Source organism: Alligator mississippiensis, chromosome 2 (assembly GCF_030867095.1).
Source record: "Alligator mississippiensis isolate rAllMis1 chromosome 2, rAllMis1, whole genome shotgun sequence".
NCBI lineage: Eukaryota > Metazoa > Chordata > Crocodylia > Alligatoridae > Alligator > Alligator mississippiensis.
The window spans coordinates 50,179,048-50,195,093 of record NC_081825.1 but is presented as its reverse complement, the minus strand read 5'-3'; the positions used below and the strand labels follow the sequence as shown (position 1 = coordinate 50,195,093).

The window sequence follows — 16,046 nt, the reverse complement described above, 5'->3', positions numbered from 1 at the left end:
CAGAGGGGGTGGGGTTGATTATCTTCTCCAACCAGTGTGCCTAGTGTAAAAGTGGTGTAGCTCTCAAAAAACAGTGAAGCTACTTCAGAAGAGAGCCTATGTCTGGAGTGGATTGAATGCATCCGATCTTGAAAACTAAGCACAGCCAGTATTTGGATGAGAGACCACCTAGGAATCCAAGGTGCATTAGGTGCAAGCCAAGGAACTTGATAAAACAGTGGCCAAATATTAGATTACAGAAATGGAATGAATGAATGAGTCATGATGGACCGAAATAAAAAAGATGAAGCCAATCAGGACTCTTATTTTAAATACAGATGTCTAATGCTCACATGTATTCTACAGGAGGTAAAATCCTCATATTACACCCACTATTATCCTGGTGCCCTACAAATGTATTAAGCTTGTTAACTTATTTATGATGTGGCTTTTCTGATATCATTAATATCATATTAGTTAAGATATAAGAAAATTTTGTATGTAAACAAGCAAACAAACTTCATATTTAAATTTCCTCTGGTCAATTACATCACTTAAGGATACCATTCTTTTTAAATGTTGGTGGCATGCAATTTGGATCTTGGATACCTAAGTTGATATATTCATAATTTTTAAAATTATACACAGAATCAGTTTGATATAGAATCATAGAAAGTTAGGTTTGGAAGGGACTCCTGAAGGTCATCTGGTCCACCCCCTTGCTCAAATCATGGACCAGCCCCAGCTAGATCATCCCAGCCAAAGCTTTGTCTAGCCAGGTTTTGAAGCCCCGCCAAAATGGATCTTCTACTATCTCTCTGAGTAACCTGTTCCAGTGTTTTACTACCGTCCTAGTGAGAAAATTCTTCCTAATATCTAACCTAAACTTCCTTTGCTACCACTTGAGACCATTGCTCCTTCGTTTGTCATCTGCTACCACTGAAAACAGTCTAGCTCCATCTGCTTTTGAACCCCCCCTTCAGGTAGCTGAAGACTGCTATTAAGTCTCCCCTCAGTCTCCTCTTCTCTAGATGAAATAAGCCCAGTTCTCTCAGTCTTTCCTCATAAGTCATATCCCCTAACCCCCAAACCATTTCTGTTGCCCTCCGCTGGACTCTCTACAATTTGTCCACATCCTTTCTGTAGTGGGGGGCCCAAAACTGAACACAGTACTTCAGATGTGGCTTCACCAGTGAATATAGAGGGGAATAATTACTTCCCTTGACCTACTGGCAACACACTTACCAATGCAGCCCAGTATGTTGTTAGCCTTTTTGGCAACAAGGGCACACTGCTAGCTCATATTCAGCTTATTGTCCACTGTACTGTAACCCCCAAGTCTCTTTCTGCAGAGCTGCTGCCCAGCCTGTACTGGTGCATGAGATTCTTTCATCCTAAGTGGAGGACTTTGCACTTGTCCTTGTTGAATCTCATGAGATTTCTTTTGGCCCAATCCTCCAATCTGTCTAGGTCACTCTGAATCCTAGCCTTACCCTCCAGTGTATCTACTAGTCCCCACCAGCTTGATGTCATCTGCAAACTTGCTGAGTGTGCACTCTATGCCATCTTTCAGGTCGTTGATAAAGACATTGAACAAAACTGGCCCTAGGACTGACCCCTGGGGCACTCCACTTGATATAAGCAGAATCACAATGTGATCTTTTACACTATAGAATACATGTACCCCCGTGGAAGCACTCAGAATTAAACTGGTGTTAGTAAGGAGACTTAAACCCTATGTATTTCAAACTAAAGCACCTTTGTTCACTTTCAATATTTTTTTAACTGACATAAATTTTAGTCTTTTTATAAGCTCATAGGAAAAATTTAAATTTAAGTTACATTATGCAATGACTATAAGTCACTGAAACAGCAAATAGGTAGAAAACTATGTACATAGGTAAGAAAATATGTAAATATCTATGAGTCAGATCCCACAAGATGAGCAGAAGAGAATGATTTTGAGCACCTTCTAAGCTTACAACCTGAGAATTTCTGAGGGCAAAATTTGAGCAGTTTCAGTCCTTTTTTTGTCCAGTGGATCCCTGAGTATATTTTGGAGAGACAGTTCATTTTTCCAGAGGCCTCTTTTGTGAGAGTTGCCACAGATATTTATTTTATCTCCTTTCCTGTCAAATGGGTATGAAAGGCCACAAGGAGAAAGGTCATTTGAGTTACAGTGCCATTGATATGCAGAGGACATGCAGCTCTTGGTTTCATTTTCATCAGTCCCAGATGGCACATTTTCCTATACCCTGGCCAACTGATTGCAAGTTAGATAACAGGGAACTAATGGAAGTGTACTCTGAATAAAACTGAGGATATCAAAGCACCATGTTGGGGAGAGATTTGGGTGTGGCTGACCATGGTCCCTGAAGTCATTACTGTTTGACCAGATACTAATTGTTCTCATGGTTCCCTTGTGATTTGTCCAAGAGGTTTGGCATTTGGAAGGTGGGAGGAAGAAGCAGGGATTGTTTTTTTACTTAGAATTCCAGATGGTCCTACTTTGTTCTGGAACTCATTGTTCCAGCTGGGTCAGCAATACATGGGTTTATTGGTTGTTGTCTGAAGAGGGGGTAAGTTTGTTTGAGCACTACTATTACTTTATTGCAAAATAAAAGCTCCTTAATTTTTCTTATTTTCCCTGCAGCTTACTCTGTTACTTCTGTTCTGCTCCAAATAATGCTCACAAAGAAACAGAAAACACACAAACTAGTGTAGTTGTTCTTCATAGCATTTTACTTGCCTTGGAATACAGCTTTTTCCTTATACTTCTTATTCAAGAGTACCTTTGGAGATGTTTCATGTGTCTGATTCTGGTTCTTTGTAAACAAAAAGAGAAAAATGTATCAAGACTATGGTTCTGTCTACATGAAACTCTTTTTCTTAGCATTTCTCTGTGCTGCTACAGAGGAGTCCTGTGAAGATAGTCCAGGCAGTACACTAAGAATCCAGGAAGGGAAAAAAGTGACTATTCAGCAACCTCTACAGCTGATTAAGGAGTGGCATTGGCACAGTCCAAAGGGAATACTATAGAGTAATTAAGGTCATTGACACCATCATTATACCTGGCACTGTGCACAGAAGACATAATTGCTGCCCTGAAGAGCTTTCATTCTAATGCCCTGTCTACACACAGACTTGCAGGGCATGAATTAAACCTGCAAACCTTCATCTAGAGTAGACCTTCTCTTTACATTGATTTCAGTGGCATTTTCTTTAATACATGCAGGCTCTGACAGAGGCTACACAACAAGAAAAGATCCAAAGATCTCTGCCAGGGATTCAGATGACTCCTGTCTACCATATACATTTATAAAATGGGTTGATACATAAAAATAGCATCAAAAGCATCAGTCACAGCTCTACTGGACTGGGATGTAGGTGGAAAAGAGAATGTATTAATTCATTTTTAATACGCTTAGGAGTATAAACTGTATTGTTCATTTAGGTTAGAACAAAGTATTCTTCACCTCCTGGATAGATCCAAGAACACCACCGAACAATAAATACACAATATATATAGAATAAAATAATGCAAAGGACATCAAATGCTTATATGTCATCAGGTAATAATCATAGAATCACAGAGTAGAGCTGGAAAGGACCTCCAGATGTCATTTAGTTCAGTGGTTTTTAACCTGTGGCCCACAAACGTCTGGCAGCTTATATCTAAGAAGTCTGCAAAAGATGACTATGATCAATCAAAAGTATGTGAACAGCCACACTTATAATTCAAAGGGGTCTGCAACCCTATCTGAAATTTCAAAAAGGGGTCTGCACTTCCATTTGAAATTTTTTAGGGGTCTGCAAATGAAATAAGGTTGAAAACCACTCATCTAGTCCAAACCCCTGCCTAAGGCAGGATCATTCTTATCTAAACCTTCCAATACAATCCATAATCTAAACTCTACATCAGACTCCCTGCAACCCTGGCACAACACAGACCTAACACCCTAACTAGCCACAGGTAAAGCATGGGAGCTACAGCAGCCAACGTCCTGTTTCTATGAAATTTTGTCAATATATGCTCAACAGACCCCAGGTAGAGAGCTACACGCCCCCCGCTACAGAGGAAGGCAAAACCCCCTACAAAGGAAATCAATCTGACCGTGGGGTAAAATTCCTTTCTAAACTTCTTTAAATGTAGAACTCAGAATTGCACACACTACTCCAGATGAAGCCTAATTAGTGCTGAGTATAGAGGCACTATCACCTTCTGTGTCTTGCACCTAATGCTTCTACTGATGCATCCCAAAACCACATTTGCCTTTTGTGCAGCTGCTTCACACTGCAGACTCATATTCAGTCTGTAGTCTACCAAAACTTCCAAGTCCTTTTCCACAGATCTGCCATCCATCCAGGTGTCACCCATTTTATATTTGTTTTTGATTATTCCTCCCACTGTGTAGCACCTTGCACTTGTCTGCGCTGAACTTCATCCAGCAAGAAAAAATGGAATTTACAACTTACAGGGGTTACATTTACCACAGCATTTGCAGTCTTTCCCATTCTGAGTATATCAAATACCACAAATAATGAAGCAAAGGTATGGTAAATATTGTCAGTGATTTAACAGTGCTTATTATATAGTGGCCTGGGTAGCATCACATAAGGAGAAAGAGTTTTAGTTATAGGCCAAACTCTCTCTTCCTATACAGGCAACTCCTACTGATATCATTAGACTTGCATGTATATATACTGGAGGGTGTAACTAGGCAGCAACAACTAATTATGGGCCTGATCTGATAAAGGCTTATATACAAATGTAAGTCTGTTCATATGATAAGTGATATGTGTACTTGAGTCTTTGCAGGACTGGATCACATGTGAAACAATCAAACTCTTTACGCGAGCGCTTTTTGGTTAAGCCTTTTCCCTAAAAATCAAAGCATAGAACACCCTCATCCTAGATAGGGGCTAGAAACAACTTGCAAGGAGAGAAAATGGACTCAAGGAACCCCGCACTAATTGCAAGGCATCCATTGTTACACTCAAGGCACCCCTGAAAAATGTTGCTTTTCTCTAGGTCAGTGCTTCTCAACCTTTCTAGACTCAAGACTTCCATTCTCTCAAGGACTAGTGGCACCAATTGGAAAACACCAGCTCTTAGTTTTTGCTCTATTTTTGACAATGGAAAAATAATAGGGTGATTATTCTGTTGTAAAGCACTTAAAAAGCCCAGAGCAAGTCTATTGGGAATCCCTAGGTTTATCTCATGCCCCATGTTTGCACAGCAAACAGTGCAGACCCTACGTGGCAGCCCTGCCACACCTTTGAAAGGCTCTCGAGGCACCCCTGGGTGTTGGGGCACTTGGCTGAGATTTGGAGCATGGCAGCGGAAGTGCCAGCACTTCTGCATACAGCATGGCAGAGCCAATTTTAGCAGGGGCACATGCACTCTCTGTGCCCCCCTTCCAGCCAGAGCGCTTGCTGTTGGGAGGGGCACCAGTGCTCTCCGGGGGCACATGCCCCCCCCTACGTGTTGCCTACGCTTTCACCGTTTTCAGGTCCCCTGTCTGGGCTACGAAGCTGGAGTGATTCGCAAGGCAGGCAGGGGGCCCAAGGCGCCTTGGGGTGAGCCTTCATGGGGGGGATGCCTGCCTGCCATCTCCCGGCTCCCAGCGCCCCCTGCTGCCTGCCCCCCGCTCCTGGGGGCACAGCCGCCCTGCCCCGGCTCACATGGGCACGGGGCGAGTCTCCTTCCCCTCCCCGAGTAGCCGCCCCCGGGACCCTGCGGTGTCACACTGTCAGTCACGCCCGGCGGGGAGCGGGGGCAGGCGCTGCGCGTGGCGCCCGGGCAGGGCCGTGCCCGGGGCTGCCCCTGTTCCCCGTAGCGCGGGGACCGCGGGGGCGAGGGTGGGAGCCGCAGCGTCGCCCCTTCCTTACCGCTCCGCAGCTTCTGCCGGGGGCCCCGCCCGCCACGTCGGCAGCGCCGGCCCGAGCTGGGAGGCGGGACAGGGACGGGGCCGGGCAGCTCCTGCCCCCGCCTGCGGGGCTGGGCTAGGCCTCGACTCCCGCCCCGTGGGGCGTCTCACTCCATCCCCACCTCACGCTTGGTCCAAGGCATCCCCCGAGACGCCGCGCCTCTTTCCAGTGACCTGCCAGCTCCTGATTTTTCGCGCCATTTCCTTGGCCCGGGTTGATGCGCGACGGGAGGGGCTGCCGCCCGCTCCGGGAAGCACCAGCGCCTCGGCACGCGCGGCCAGACCGGCTGCCCCGTTCTCAGCGCAGGAGGCAGCTGCCTTGGGCGCGGCGTGGAAAGCGCTCGGGCCCGTGTGCTGTACGGACGGGAGGCAGGAGTGGGCCGCGGGTGCCGAGGCGCCCCGACGCCGCGCGGGGAACCCGGGCCCCAGGGCGCGGCGCTCGGCCGCCCGTGGGGAAGCGCCTCGTGTCCGGGTTGGACGGACCAAGCCTGCCGGGCAGGGGCTGCAACCGAGAAGGGTCGCGGTGTCAGTCACTCAGGAGGAAATCTGACACTGATTGGGCGAGGGTGACCAAGTTTTAGGCTGTTACAACAGTGTGCAGCTTTTTTTGAAGTTAGCCTGTCTTATTTTCCATGGTCTGTTTGTCCATATCCTAAGACATAAATGAACAGGAAACTGCCAGGCTAAGGAAAGTGTTAGATCTGATTTGAAAGTGGCATATTTGTACTGGAAAGTCAGACAAAAATTCTAAATTTTGAGGTAAAAAATGGAGGCTTTGTTTTACTAACAAATGTCCCCCCTTCCCTCCCCCGAAGAAAAACAGACACTTTTGACAATTTGAGTTAAAAACCCAATTTTCCATCAATAAAAAGTTTTGATTGGAAAACTTTAACCAGTCTGTGTTACTTTGTGTGGGCTTTCCAGGAGAACTTGGTAGTGGAGAGAGTATTGGATCAAGCATATTGGAACAAGAAGGTAGTTCTGCTTAAAAGGGCAGTTTAACTGGAGGTGAGAGGACAGCGAAGGAAAGATTTAGGGCAGAGGTTGTCACTGTGGTCTGTGGACCACCACTGGTCCACGAGATCTATTGAGGTGGTCCACAGAAAGGTTGCAAAACAATCGAGAACATCTGTACTTGTAAGACTACTGATATTAAAATATGAGTTCTATGCTTTGATTTGTAGAACAAAAAAAAAAGTGTATTAAGTGGTCCATTGAGACCCTCAGCAATTTTCAAGTGGTCCGCAAAAAAAAGTTTGAGAACCACTGATTTAGGGCATGTGCACGTCTGAGAGGCATGCTAACTGATGGCACTTTACACAACACGCTAGCATAGGAACTGACTTACTTTTGCTGGGGGGGGGAGGGCTAAGATGATAGACATGTGGAAAGTTTTATGCGTTAAGGTGGCACCATCTTCCCAAGGGGGGCCAGGGCCTTCAGGCCCCCACCTACTTGGTGTCTCTAGTGGGTTTTGGAATAGAGAAAATCCCACACAATTTACTGATTCGTTTTGCTGCACTGGCTGGGGGAGTAGTTAGTTGATTGCACGATTTCACAATGATTACACACTTACTTTATACAACACAATTTTATTTTAAAATTCTTTGCTACGCATATAACACTGCTTAGCTTTAAGAAATACCACAAACATTAAGAACACAATAACTACATATATCAGAAACAATACTCCGAATGCACTTCCTTCCCAAACAATGCTATAAGAATTAGTATTACAAAAACAACTACAATTACAACTAAAAGTTAAATTTGAATCAATGCTATTATTTTTCATAATATACTTACAATCCTAGAATTCCGAGAAGCCAAACACCTAAATATGGTTTCATTCCTCAGTAGTACAATTTAATGGGTTGGCCTCAGTAGTATGGTTCAATGGGCTCACCTCAGCAATGCGATTCAATGGGCTGGCCTCAATACTGATAGGACTAAGTCCCCTTCCTTCACGTTTATTACAACTCTTTGAAACCAGTGTTCTTCCTCTACAGAAGAAAGAGGAAAATAGTTACTCTAGAGGCAAAAGGATATATGCCATGAGTCACTGAGGAGTTTTAGTACCAGACGTCATACACACAGAGTACTGAGAACTGGGCTGTTACACTTACAGAAACATCAAATTTCAACATTTTTAAATATCAAGGAAAGTACCAAACAATTTCCATTTTAAGGTATGTGAAACTAGAATAACTATTAAAGTAAAATATTTCTAGGGTGTTTTAATAACTGTAAAAACCAGAATAGATCAGTGAGCTTTAATACCTGATTTTACATTCTTTTAATTTATAGGATTGTATTGATGTTTTTGTGCGGGCTGGGAGCGGTCCGAGGCCCTTGGGGGGGGGGGGGGGGGGTCACGCGGCAGGCTGTGGCCAGCAGCCCAGGCACGCCGGGTCGGGGAAGGCAGGCGGCACGCTAGAATTAGGCACGGACGCTTAGTGGTTGATTTAAGATTATTTTACTTACACCGAAGATGGTCGCGGTGCAGGCAGGAAAACTTGCTTGAGTTGCGGTTACAGATCGAAAAGAAGAGAGGCGGACTAGAGTTCCTTCCCGTGAACCTTCTAGCCCAATCTGGTTAGAGGCTCTAAACCGCGAGCCTGTCGCGCCAACCGAAGAAAGTACTCGAAGCAAAGAGCTCTGAATAGACTCACACGAAGTTTGCTAGGCTCCGTGGAACTTGCGCGCAGGGAAGGGTACGTCGAGGGATCAGGCGGCGACGGGGAGAGGCGAGAGGCTGATCAGACCCCTATAGCCTTCTTGAGATACACGCTGGGTCCAATAGGCTCCGCAGCGCTTAGAGATCTTCATGAGATGTGAAGTTCTCCTCCTCCTGATAGTCGTGGAGTTCTCCAACTTGGGTGGAAACTGCTCAAGCCTCTTATACGGCTAGCAAGCCAATCGCTAGCCGCCATGTAGGAATAATTTAGAACTGGCCAATAGTGTGGCACAAATTTGAATACAAATGGAGGGAACTCCTTGCAGCGTGCATTTCTCCCTTTGCAACTAAGAAATGCACCCTGCAAAGAAAGCTGTGAGTGGCGGGAAACAATTTAGCAGTGCCGAAGCGCACACAAACAAAAATCACACCCTTGGGTTGTGACAGTTTTGATATATAGTATCGATTGAAAAGTAAATCTCAAAAGACCCTGAAGATCAGCCTCTGCCTTGCAGTAGGCGTTGTGCAAGTGTAAGATAGTATTCTTTTGACTTGAGCTAGAATTGGCAGAGAAAGCTGTAGAGGAAGATAGATCTACTAATGGCTGTTGGACAGAATGGTTGGCGGTGTTTCCTCTGGCATCTCTAAGCCAATAAATGGTGGTTGGCAGGAAGGGTATTGAATATGGGATAGATCACTCAAGAGAGATCCATTTTGGTACTCTCTCTGTATCGTGTTGACTTCTACCACTCTTGGACACAGGATACTGGGGTAGTTGGATCATTGACTCAACCCAGTATAGCACTTTTTATGTTCCTAAAATCAATCTCAGAGATCCCTTTTCCTTAGTGGGTGGTGGAGTCTTGTTTTAACAACAGGGCAGATTTTAGTGTCAGGTTTACAAATCCTATGAAAAGTCTTGCATGTTTTAGAAATGTAAAATCCTATAAAATAGTTTGTTAATTTTTGTAGTTGAGGTTATTAAATAGGAAGAATACATGTGGGGAATGGAAAAGGATATGATTAGGCTTGACAGGATTTGATTTTTATAAATAAACATTGATAAATATCAATTTCACTTCAGACTCACAGACCGATGGAAAAATATTTCCATTGGTAATAATCAAAATTTATTGAAAGGGAACTACAACAGGGAACCCTTACCCCTGTTACTAGATGGTGGAGAAAGAGATGGAAGGACAGAGGGGGCAGGGGTTAAAGAGGAAAAAAATGGCCTAATGACTGGTCCATTAAGCAATTAGCTGCTGGTTCCAGCCTAATGACCCATCAATTAAGCAATTAGCTGCTCATTCACATATGCAGGACTGGAGGAAGATATTGTGGCTCCAGCCCAGTGGCGGCAGGGCCCTGCCCTGGTTGGGCCAGTTAAGCATGGGTGGGGAGGGCCAAGGATGGCCACTACTGCTGCTACCGCCACCTCTCCCCACATTCCCAGAGCTCTGGGAATGCCACTGCCCTCCTCTTCTGGTCTCTGCCTGTCCTGCTCTTTCCTGATGAATGAACAGAATAGTTTAAAGCAGATATGACTTACTGATGTATGGATATTTACTTTTTATATTCTGACATGATTTTATACAGCTTTTAACAGTATACTGTCATTACTAAATTGTCTGCTCCCCAGATCCTTAATTTTGCACAATCCTGAATATTTTAATGGATAAAATAGAAATAAATGCTTAAAAATAAACATTGATTTAGCCATTGATATTATTACAAATAAAAATTGAATTCTGCCAAAGCTAGATATATATGCCTTGTTGGGCATAATCATGCATTATGTTCTGAAGAGGAGGCATTTCTTAAACTGAATTTATTTTTCAGTAATTATGTTTTTATATGGTGCTGTTACATTTATTTCACCTTTGGTTGTATTCAATTTCACTGTTAGTTTCTCATTGATTAGCACCATGTTGCACTGTTTGGATTCCACATAAAAGGTCAGTTAACACTACATTAACAATAAGCAGACAGGGTCATAGATACATTTCTGCTGGTCTTCACTGTCATAAAAGTTTGTTCTAAATTGGACAAGGTTCTTTGGGTGAATCTGATATCTTTTATTAGATCAAATAATAAAAGATAATTTTATTTTTTAAAAGATAAAATCAGTTGGTCTAATAAAAGATATCAGATTCACCCAAAGAACCTTGCCTGCCTATGTCCTTAGACCAACACAACTACAACTACACCTGTTCTAAATCTGCATTTGGGGCCAGATTTCACCAGTAACATTTCTCCTTAATGTACATTTAAGGTTTTTTTAGGGGAGATGCTTATCATTTATGAAATGAAAGAATATAGTGCTACAGCCATATAAAAAAAGTTGTGAATGAACAGGGTGTGAAAGCTACATTAATACATCTGCCCTTAGCTGAACATAAACAGAATGACTGACATTTGGATGAGCATACCCAACTCATTGTCCCCAGTGGGACAGTGCAAACCATGCAGTTGCATAGCCTTAAGCCACTGATTCTCAACCAGGGTACTGCAGCACCCCTGGGTGCCTTGAAATCCTTTTAAGAGTGCCCCAGGATGGTACACAATGTTAGCACTATTAGGTATACAACCATGATTTACAAGATAACCTCAGAGGCCACGTCCACATGAGCACGGATGTTTGTTTCCCTGGGGATAAGTTTCACTGGCATACCTTATACTGCTTCTACTTGGCCCCGAGGAATGCCTGTGCCATGCACCCTGTGGTGAATGGCAGGTTACCCTGGATGGGGTAGGGGAGGCTGGGGCCAGCAACTGTGCTGGCCCCATCAGCCTTACCTGGGGTCCTGAGGGCCTTGGGGAGCTGTAGCCATGGTGCTCCTGCAGCTGGGATCCTGCCTGGCAGCTGGAGCGTGGCTCTGGTCTCCCAGGCTCTGTTTTGGGTGGCATGTACTGCTGCCATGTGTGCTGTCCCACTGTTTTTGGCATGGTTTTTTTTTTGACCCCAGGACCTCTGGGGGGTCAACCCCTCCCCCCCCCATCTCACTGCAGGGTCTGCCTTGCCACATACTGCACATTTGTGCTTGTCTGGGTGTGACCAGATATTTCAAATAGGAATTCATAGAGTTAAAAACATTCTGCCTTGTTGTAGTCTTTCTGAGTTCTTTGCAACAAAAGAACTACTCTCTTATTTTTGTCCCTAGACAAAAAACAAGTGAAAACTGAGGTTAGTAATTTCTGAGGAATGTCTTGAGTCTAACAAGGGTGTAGGTTGTAGCCATGTTGGTCTAAGGACATAGGCAGACAAGGTTCTTTGGGTGAATCTGATATCTTTTATTAGACCAATTTAAGTAGTTGGAAAAACATCTTCTTAGTAAGCTTTCAGGTTTAAAAACCCTTTGTCAGGCTGAGGAAGTCTCTGCAGTTGGTGTGTGCTCTTCCTGGAGTGATCCGTTGCTCTATGCTGATCATGGCCCCTGTTGCATTGGCAGGCATGAAATTGACTGTCAGTTTCACAGTTGCTATTAGTTTGGTGTAGCAGGGACCCCCAACCCCTGCTACATAGGAAGTAGGAAGTTAACATAAAAAAACCGCAAATGCAGGGACCAGCTGCAGAATAACAAGCAGCCAGGAAAAGCTATGGGGAGTTTAAGTGCAGCAGGGGAGAGGGCAGGGGTGGCAGACCAGTAGTTTAAGCTGTAACACATGAGAGCAGACTGAGTACAAGGCTAGTTAGAAACCCCTGGCCTAAGAGAAGGCCATGGGACTCAAAAGAGATGAAGCCCAGTATTGCTAAAAACCTGGCCCCTCAACCAGGAAGTCCAACCTGGGTCTGACACCCACTGTGAGCAGAGCTTCTGCTGGCCTGGGCTGCAACGGGGGGGGGGGGGAAGCTAAGTAGCACAACCACTTTGGGAAGCTGCAAGAGCCAGAAGCTGCAAGGTTAAAGCTTGCTGGGACCCAGGGAGACCCAGGAGAGGTAGGTGTGATCAGTAGCTGGCAGAGAACCCGAGGACTGGATGTAGTTGATAGGGGTGATAAGGAGGCCACAGGTTGGGGTGCCTAGAAAGTATTCTTCAGCAGGGGAAGCTGAAGCCCAAGTAGAGCCCTTTCAGGATCTGGGATCTAAGAGGTTATATGGGGCTAAAGCCAAACTGAACCCAGTTAGAGGGCCTGGGGCCTAGTTAAAGGGCTAGGGGATAGCACAAAGCAAGAACAGTTTTGCCTGGATCATGGATACCAGGGGGCTGGATTTGATGGACAGCAGCCTTGCCAGGGGGCTCGGACAACATGAGAAACAGGGCCAGGGACCCTGAGAGCGAAATACAGGCAGGCTGAAGTTGAGATCTTGGAGCCTAATATTACTAAAGAGGTGAAGGTCAAGAAGCTGGGCCACAGTAAGTGCCCCAGGCTAGAGGCCTACAGCCAGAGTAACTTGTGGACCAAAGCCAAGAGGGCTAGAGTCCATACATGAAGGATAATCAAGTGACACATGCAAGGGGCATGGCTACAGGGGAAGTGGAGGCCATGATTAGAGCCCTTAAAGCTTGAGTTTGGTCCACTGGGGTCATAAGTTGTGATCACTGAGGTTGAGTTGTGCCTAGTGGGCTCAACTAATTTTGACTGGGTATGGGAGCCATCCTCAGAAAAGCAAGCAGGGTTCTGGTGGTGGACAGTTGGCCCAGAGGCCAGACGCTGAGCGGGTCTGCTAGGCACCAGGGAGCCCACTCCAGGACTTGGACAGCCTCCCAATCAACAAAAAGGGAACATCAAAGCATGGCAGGTGGGTTAGAAAAAGGGGTTATACAGAGGACCTGGAGCAGGGGCAAGACTAGGTGGTCCACAGGGAGTTTCACAGCAGCTCTTGGGGCATGTCCTGTCACTGTCTACTAAAGGGCAGGGACCTAATACTGAACCATAGGTCATCAAAAAGCAAACCCTGCCCCATTGTTTAACCTGTGAATGAATATGGTGAAGACATGATGGTTAAGAACATGAATTAGCACAAAGGATACTATGATTGTTTTACCTTTTAATTTATTCTTTGATTTTTAACATGTTGGACATGGTCTAGGCACTAGTACGACATTGAAACATTGACAATGGTTGTCGATATTGCCAGATAATTACAATTCTGTGTCTCCCCACTACATGGAAAATCCTTTCAGATTACATAATGTGCACCTGGAGTTATATTCAGTATTGTGCTGTAGCTGAACTGTTAGATTTAGACTGAAAAAGAGGAGTGAGTTGCTGGTAGCAAGACTGGTGGTCTCAAGCATTCTGTTCTGACCACCCTCTTTGGGACAAATGACAAGGTCTTTCCAGCTCAACATAATTGCTATGACAGAGATGGATGATGTAGTCTGTATAGAGCTATTTTATACACTATTACTTGATGTGAACATTTTTGCCCATTTCAGTTTTGCATGCTTTGGCCCAACTGGCCATAAGACTGGTATAGGAAAATCTTGTGATATAACTGACACAGCAGTGTAAGGTATGGAGCTTGGTCTAAGGAGCTCTTTCAGTGCTTATCCATGTTCTGCTGCATTGTCATGTGTATTATCTTTCCTTCCTGCTCCCTGACTGCCATGCTTTGTTGAAAACTCCATATTAAAAGGTGTCATAACAAAGAGGTTTAAGACAAAATTAGTCACTTTTGAGATTGTTCTTATGGTTGCTTCTGCAATTTCACTGATGCACCATAAATTGTTCTGTCAGTTTGTTATGTTGGGAAACACTAAACCAGAAAGACTGGGAGGACCTAGCCCACAGATTTTATTGAGATGATTTACTATGTAAATATTACTCAACTTAGCAAATCTGCTAGCAGAATTGTTACATGATTTTAGATCTCAAGGTGGCTAATTAATTGCAGAATTTTTAAAATTAACATGTCACAACTAAATGGTACTATATTATAAATGGAACCAGTCAGAAATTTTTTCCAATGAAGTGTTTTCCTAAATGAGAAGGGGAGAGAAAGGAAAGTCTCATCTACCTTCAACTAACCAAGACTCCATGGTGTGCTCACTTAATCTCAAGGTGCCATAGTTTCATAGTTGGTAGGGTTGGAAGGAACCTGAGCAGATCATCAAGTCCGACCCCCTGCTATGGCAGGAAAAAGTACTGGGGTCAAACGACCCCAGCAAAGTGTTCGTCTAACCTCCTCTTAAAGACCCCCAGGGTAGGAGCCAGCACCACTTCACTTGGAAGTTGGTTCCAGGTCCTAGCCATGTTCATTTTGGCATCAATAATGATTCCAAGATCCTTTTCTGCCTCTGCATTGACAAGAAGGGAGTTCCCCAGCCTGTAGGTATGCTGCTGGTTCTTCCTCCCCAGGTGCAGCACCTTGCACTTGTCAGTGTTGAAACCCATCCTGTTCTCATCCGCCCACCCCTGTAACCTGACTAAGTGCAATTGCAGCCTATTCCTCCCTTCTAGCGTGCCCACATCCCCCCCCACATCTTAGTGTCGTCAGCAAATTTGATTAGGGTCCTTTTTACCCCCTTGTCCAAGTCACTGATGAAGATGTTGAACAGCACGAGTCCGAGGACTGAGCCCTGGGGAACCCCACTGCCCACATCCCTCCAGGTCGAAAATGACCCATCCACCACCACTCTCTGGGTGCGACCCTTCAGCCAGTTAGCGACCCATTTGACTGTGTAGGTGTTGACACCACAGTCCCCTAGTTTTTTTAATGAGAATGGGTTGAGAGACAGTGTCAAAGGCCTTACTGAAATCTAAAAAGACTACATCCACTGCTACCCCTGCGTCTAAGGATTTTGTGACCTGGTCATAGAAGGCCACCAGGTTGGTCTGACAGGACCTGCCTCTAATGAACCCTTGTTGGTTGCCCCTAAGCATAACCTCCCCTGTTGGCCCCTTGTGGACATGCACCAGGATAATTCTCTCAAAAAGCTTACCCAAGATTGAGGTAAGACTAACTGGCCTATAGTTCCCTGGGTCCTCCTTATTCCCTTTTTTGAAAATGGGAACCACACTGGCCCTTTTCCAGTCCTCTGGCACCACACCAGAGCACCATGAGTGCTCATAAAGCTGTGCCAGGGGTCCCACAATGACCTCTGCTAATTCCCTCAGCACTCTGGGGTGGAGGTCGTCAGGACCAGCTGATTTAAATAAGTCCAGTCCCTCCAGAAATTCCCTGACTAGATCCTCACTGACCCTAGGCCTGGATGCGCCTCCCCTGGGGCCTGAGGGGGTCCCGGTGGACAGGCTGATCTGGTCCCTGCTCAGGAAAATGGAAGCAAAGAAATCGTTAAATAGGTTAGCCTTGTTGTCTGGTGTGACAACTAGATTTCCTAGTGTGTCTTGCAGAGGTTCCATGTTACCCGGTACCTTCTTTTTGGCCTCTATGTATTTAAAAAAGGACTTCTTTTTGTCCTTGATCCAGGTAGCTAGTCCCAGTTCCATCTCCGCCTTGGCCTTCCTGACTGCCACCCTGCAGCCCCGAGCAACCACAGTATAGTCCTCCC

At 45.2% G+C, this 16,046-nt stretch overlaps 1 protein-coding gene across 2 annotated transcripts in view; it reads right to left on the bottom strand.

Annotated features, from left to right (window-relative positions):
- The window catches only part of FAM114A1 (family with sequence similarity 114 member A1), an 87,791-nt gene extending 81,822 nt beyond the window's left edge, over positions 1–5,969 (bottom strand). The window contains exons 1-2 of one of the 2 annotated variants that reach the window (XM_019480583.2): positions 5,872–5,969; positions 2,729–2,804 (exon numbers count right to left, since the gene is read on the bottom strand). The gene's annotated coding sequence lies outside the window, so the exon portion shown is untranslated. The remainder of the gene's footprint in view (positions 1–2,728; positions 2,805–5,871) is intronic. The other variant, XM_014594950.3, reaches the window with a different exon arrangement.
- Positions 5,970–16,046: the final 10,077 nt, after the last annotated feature.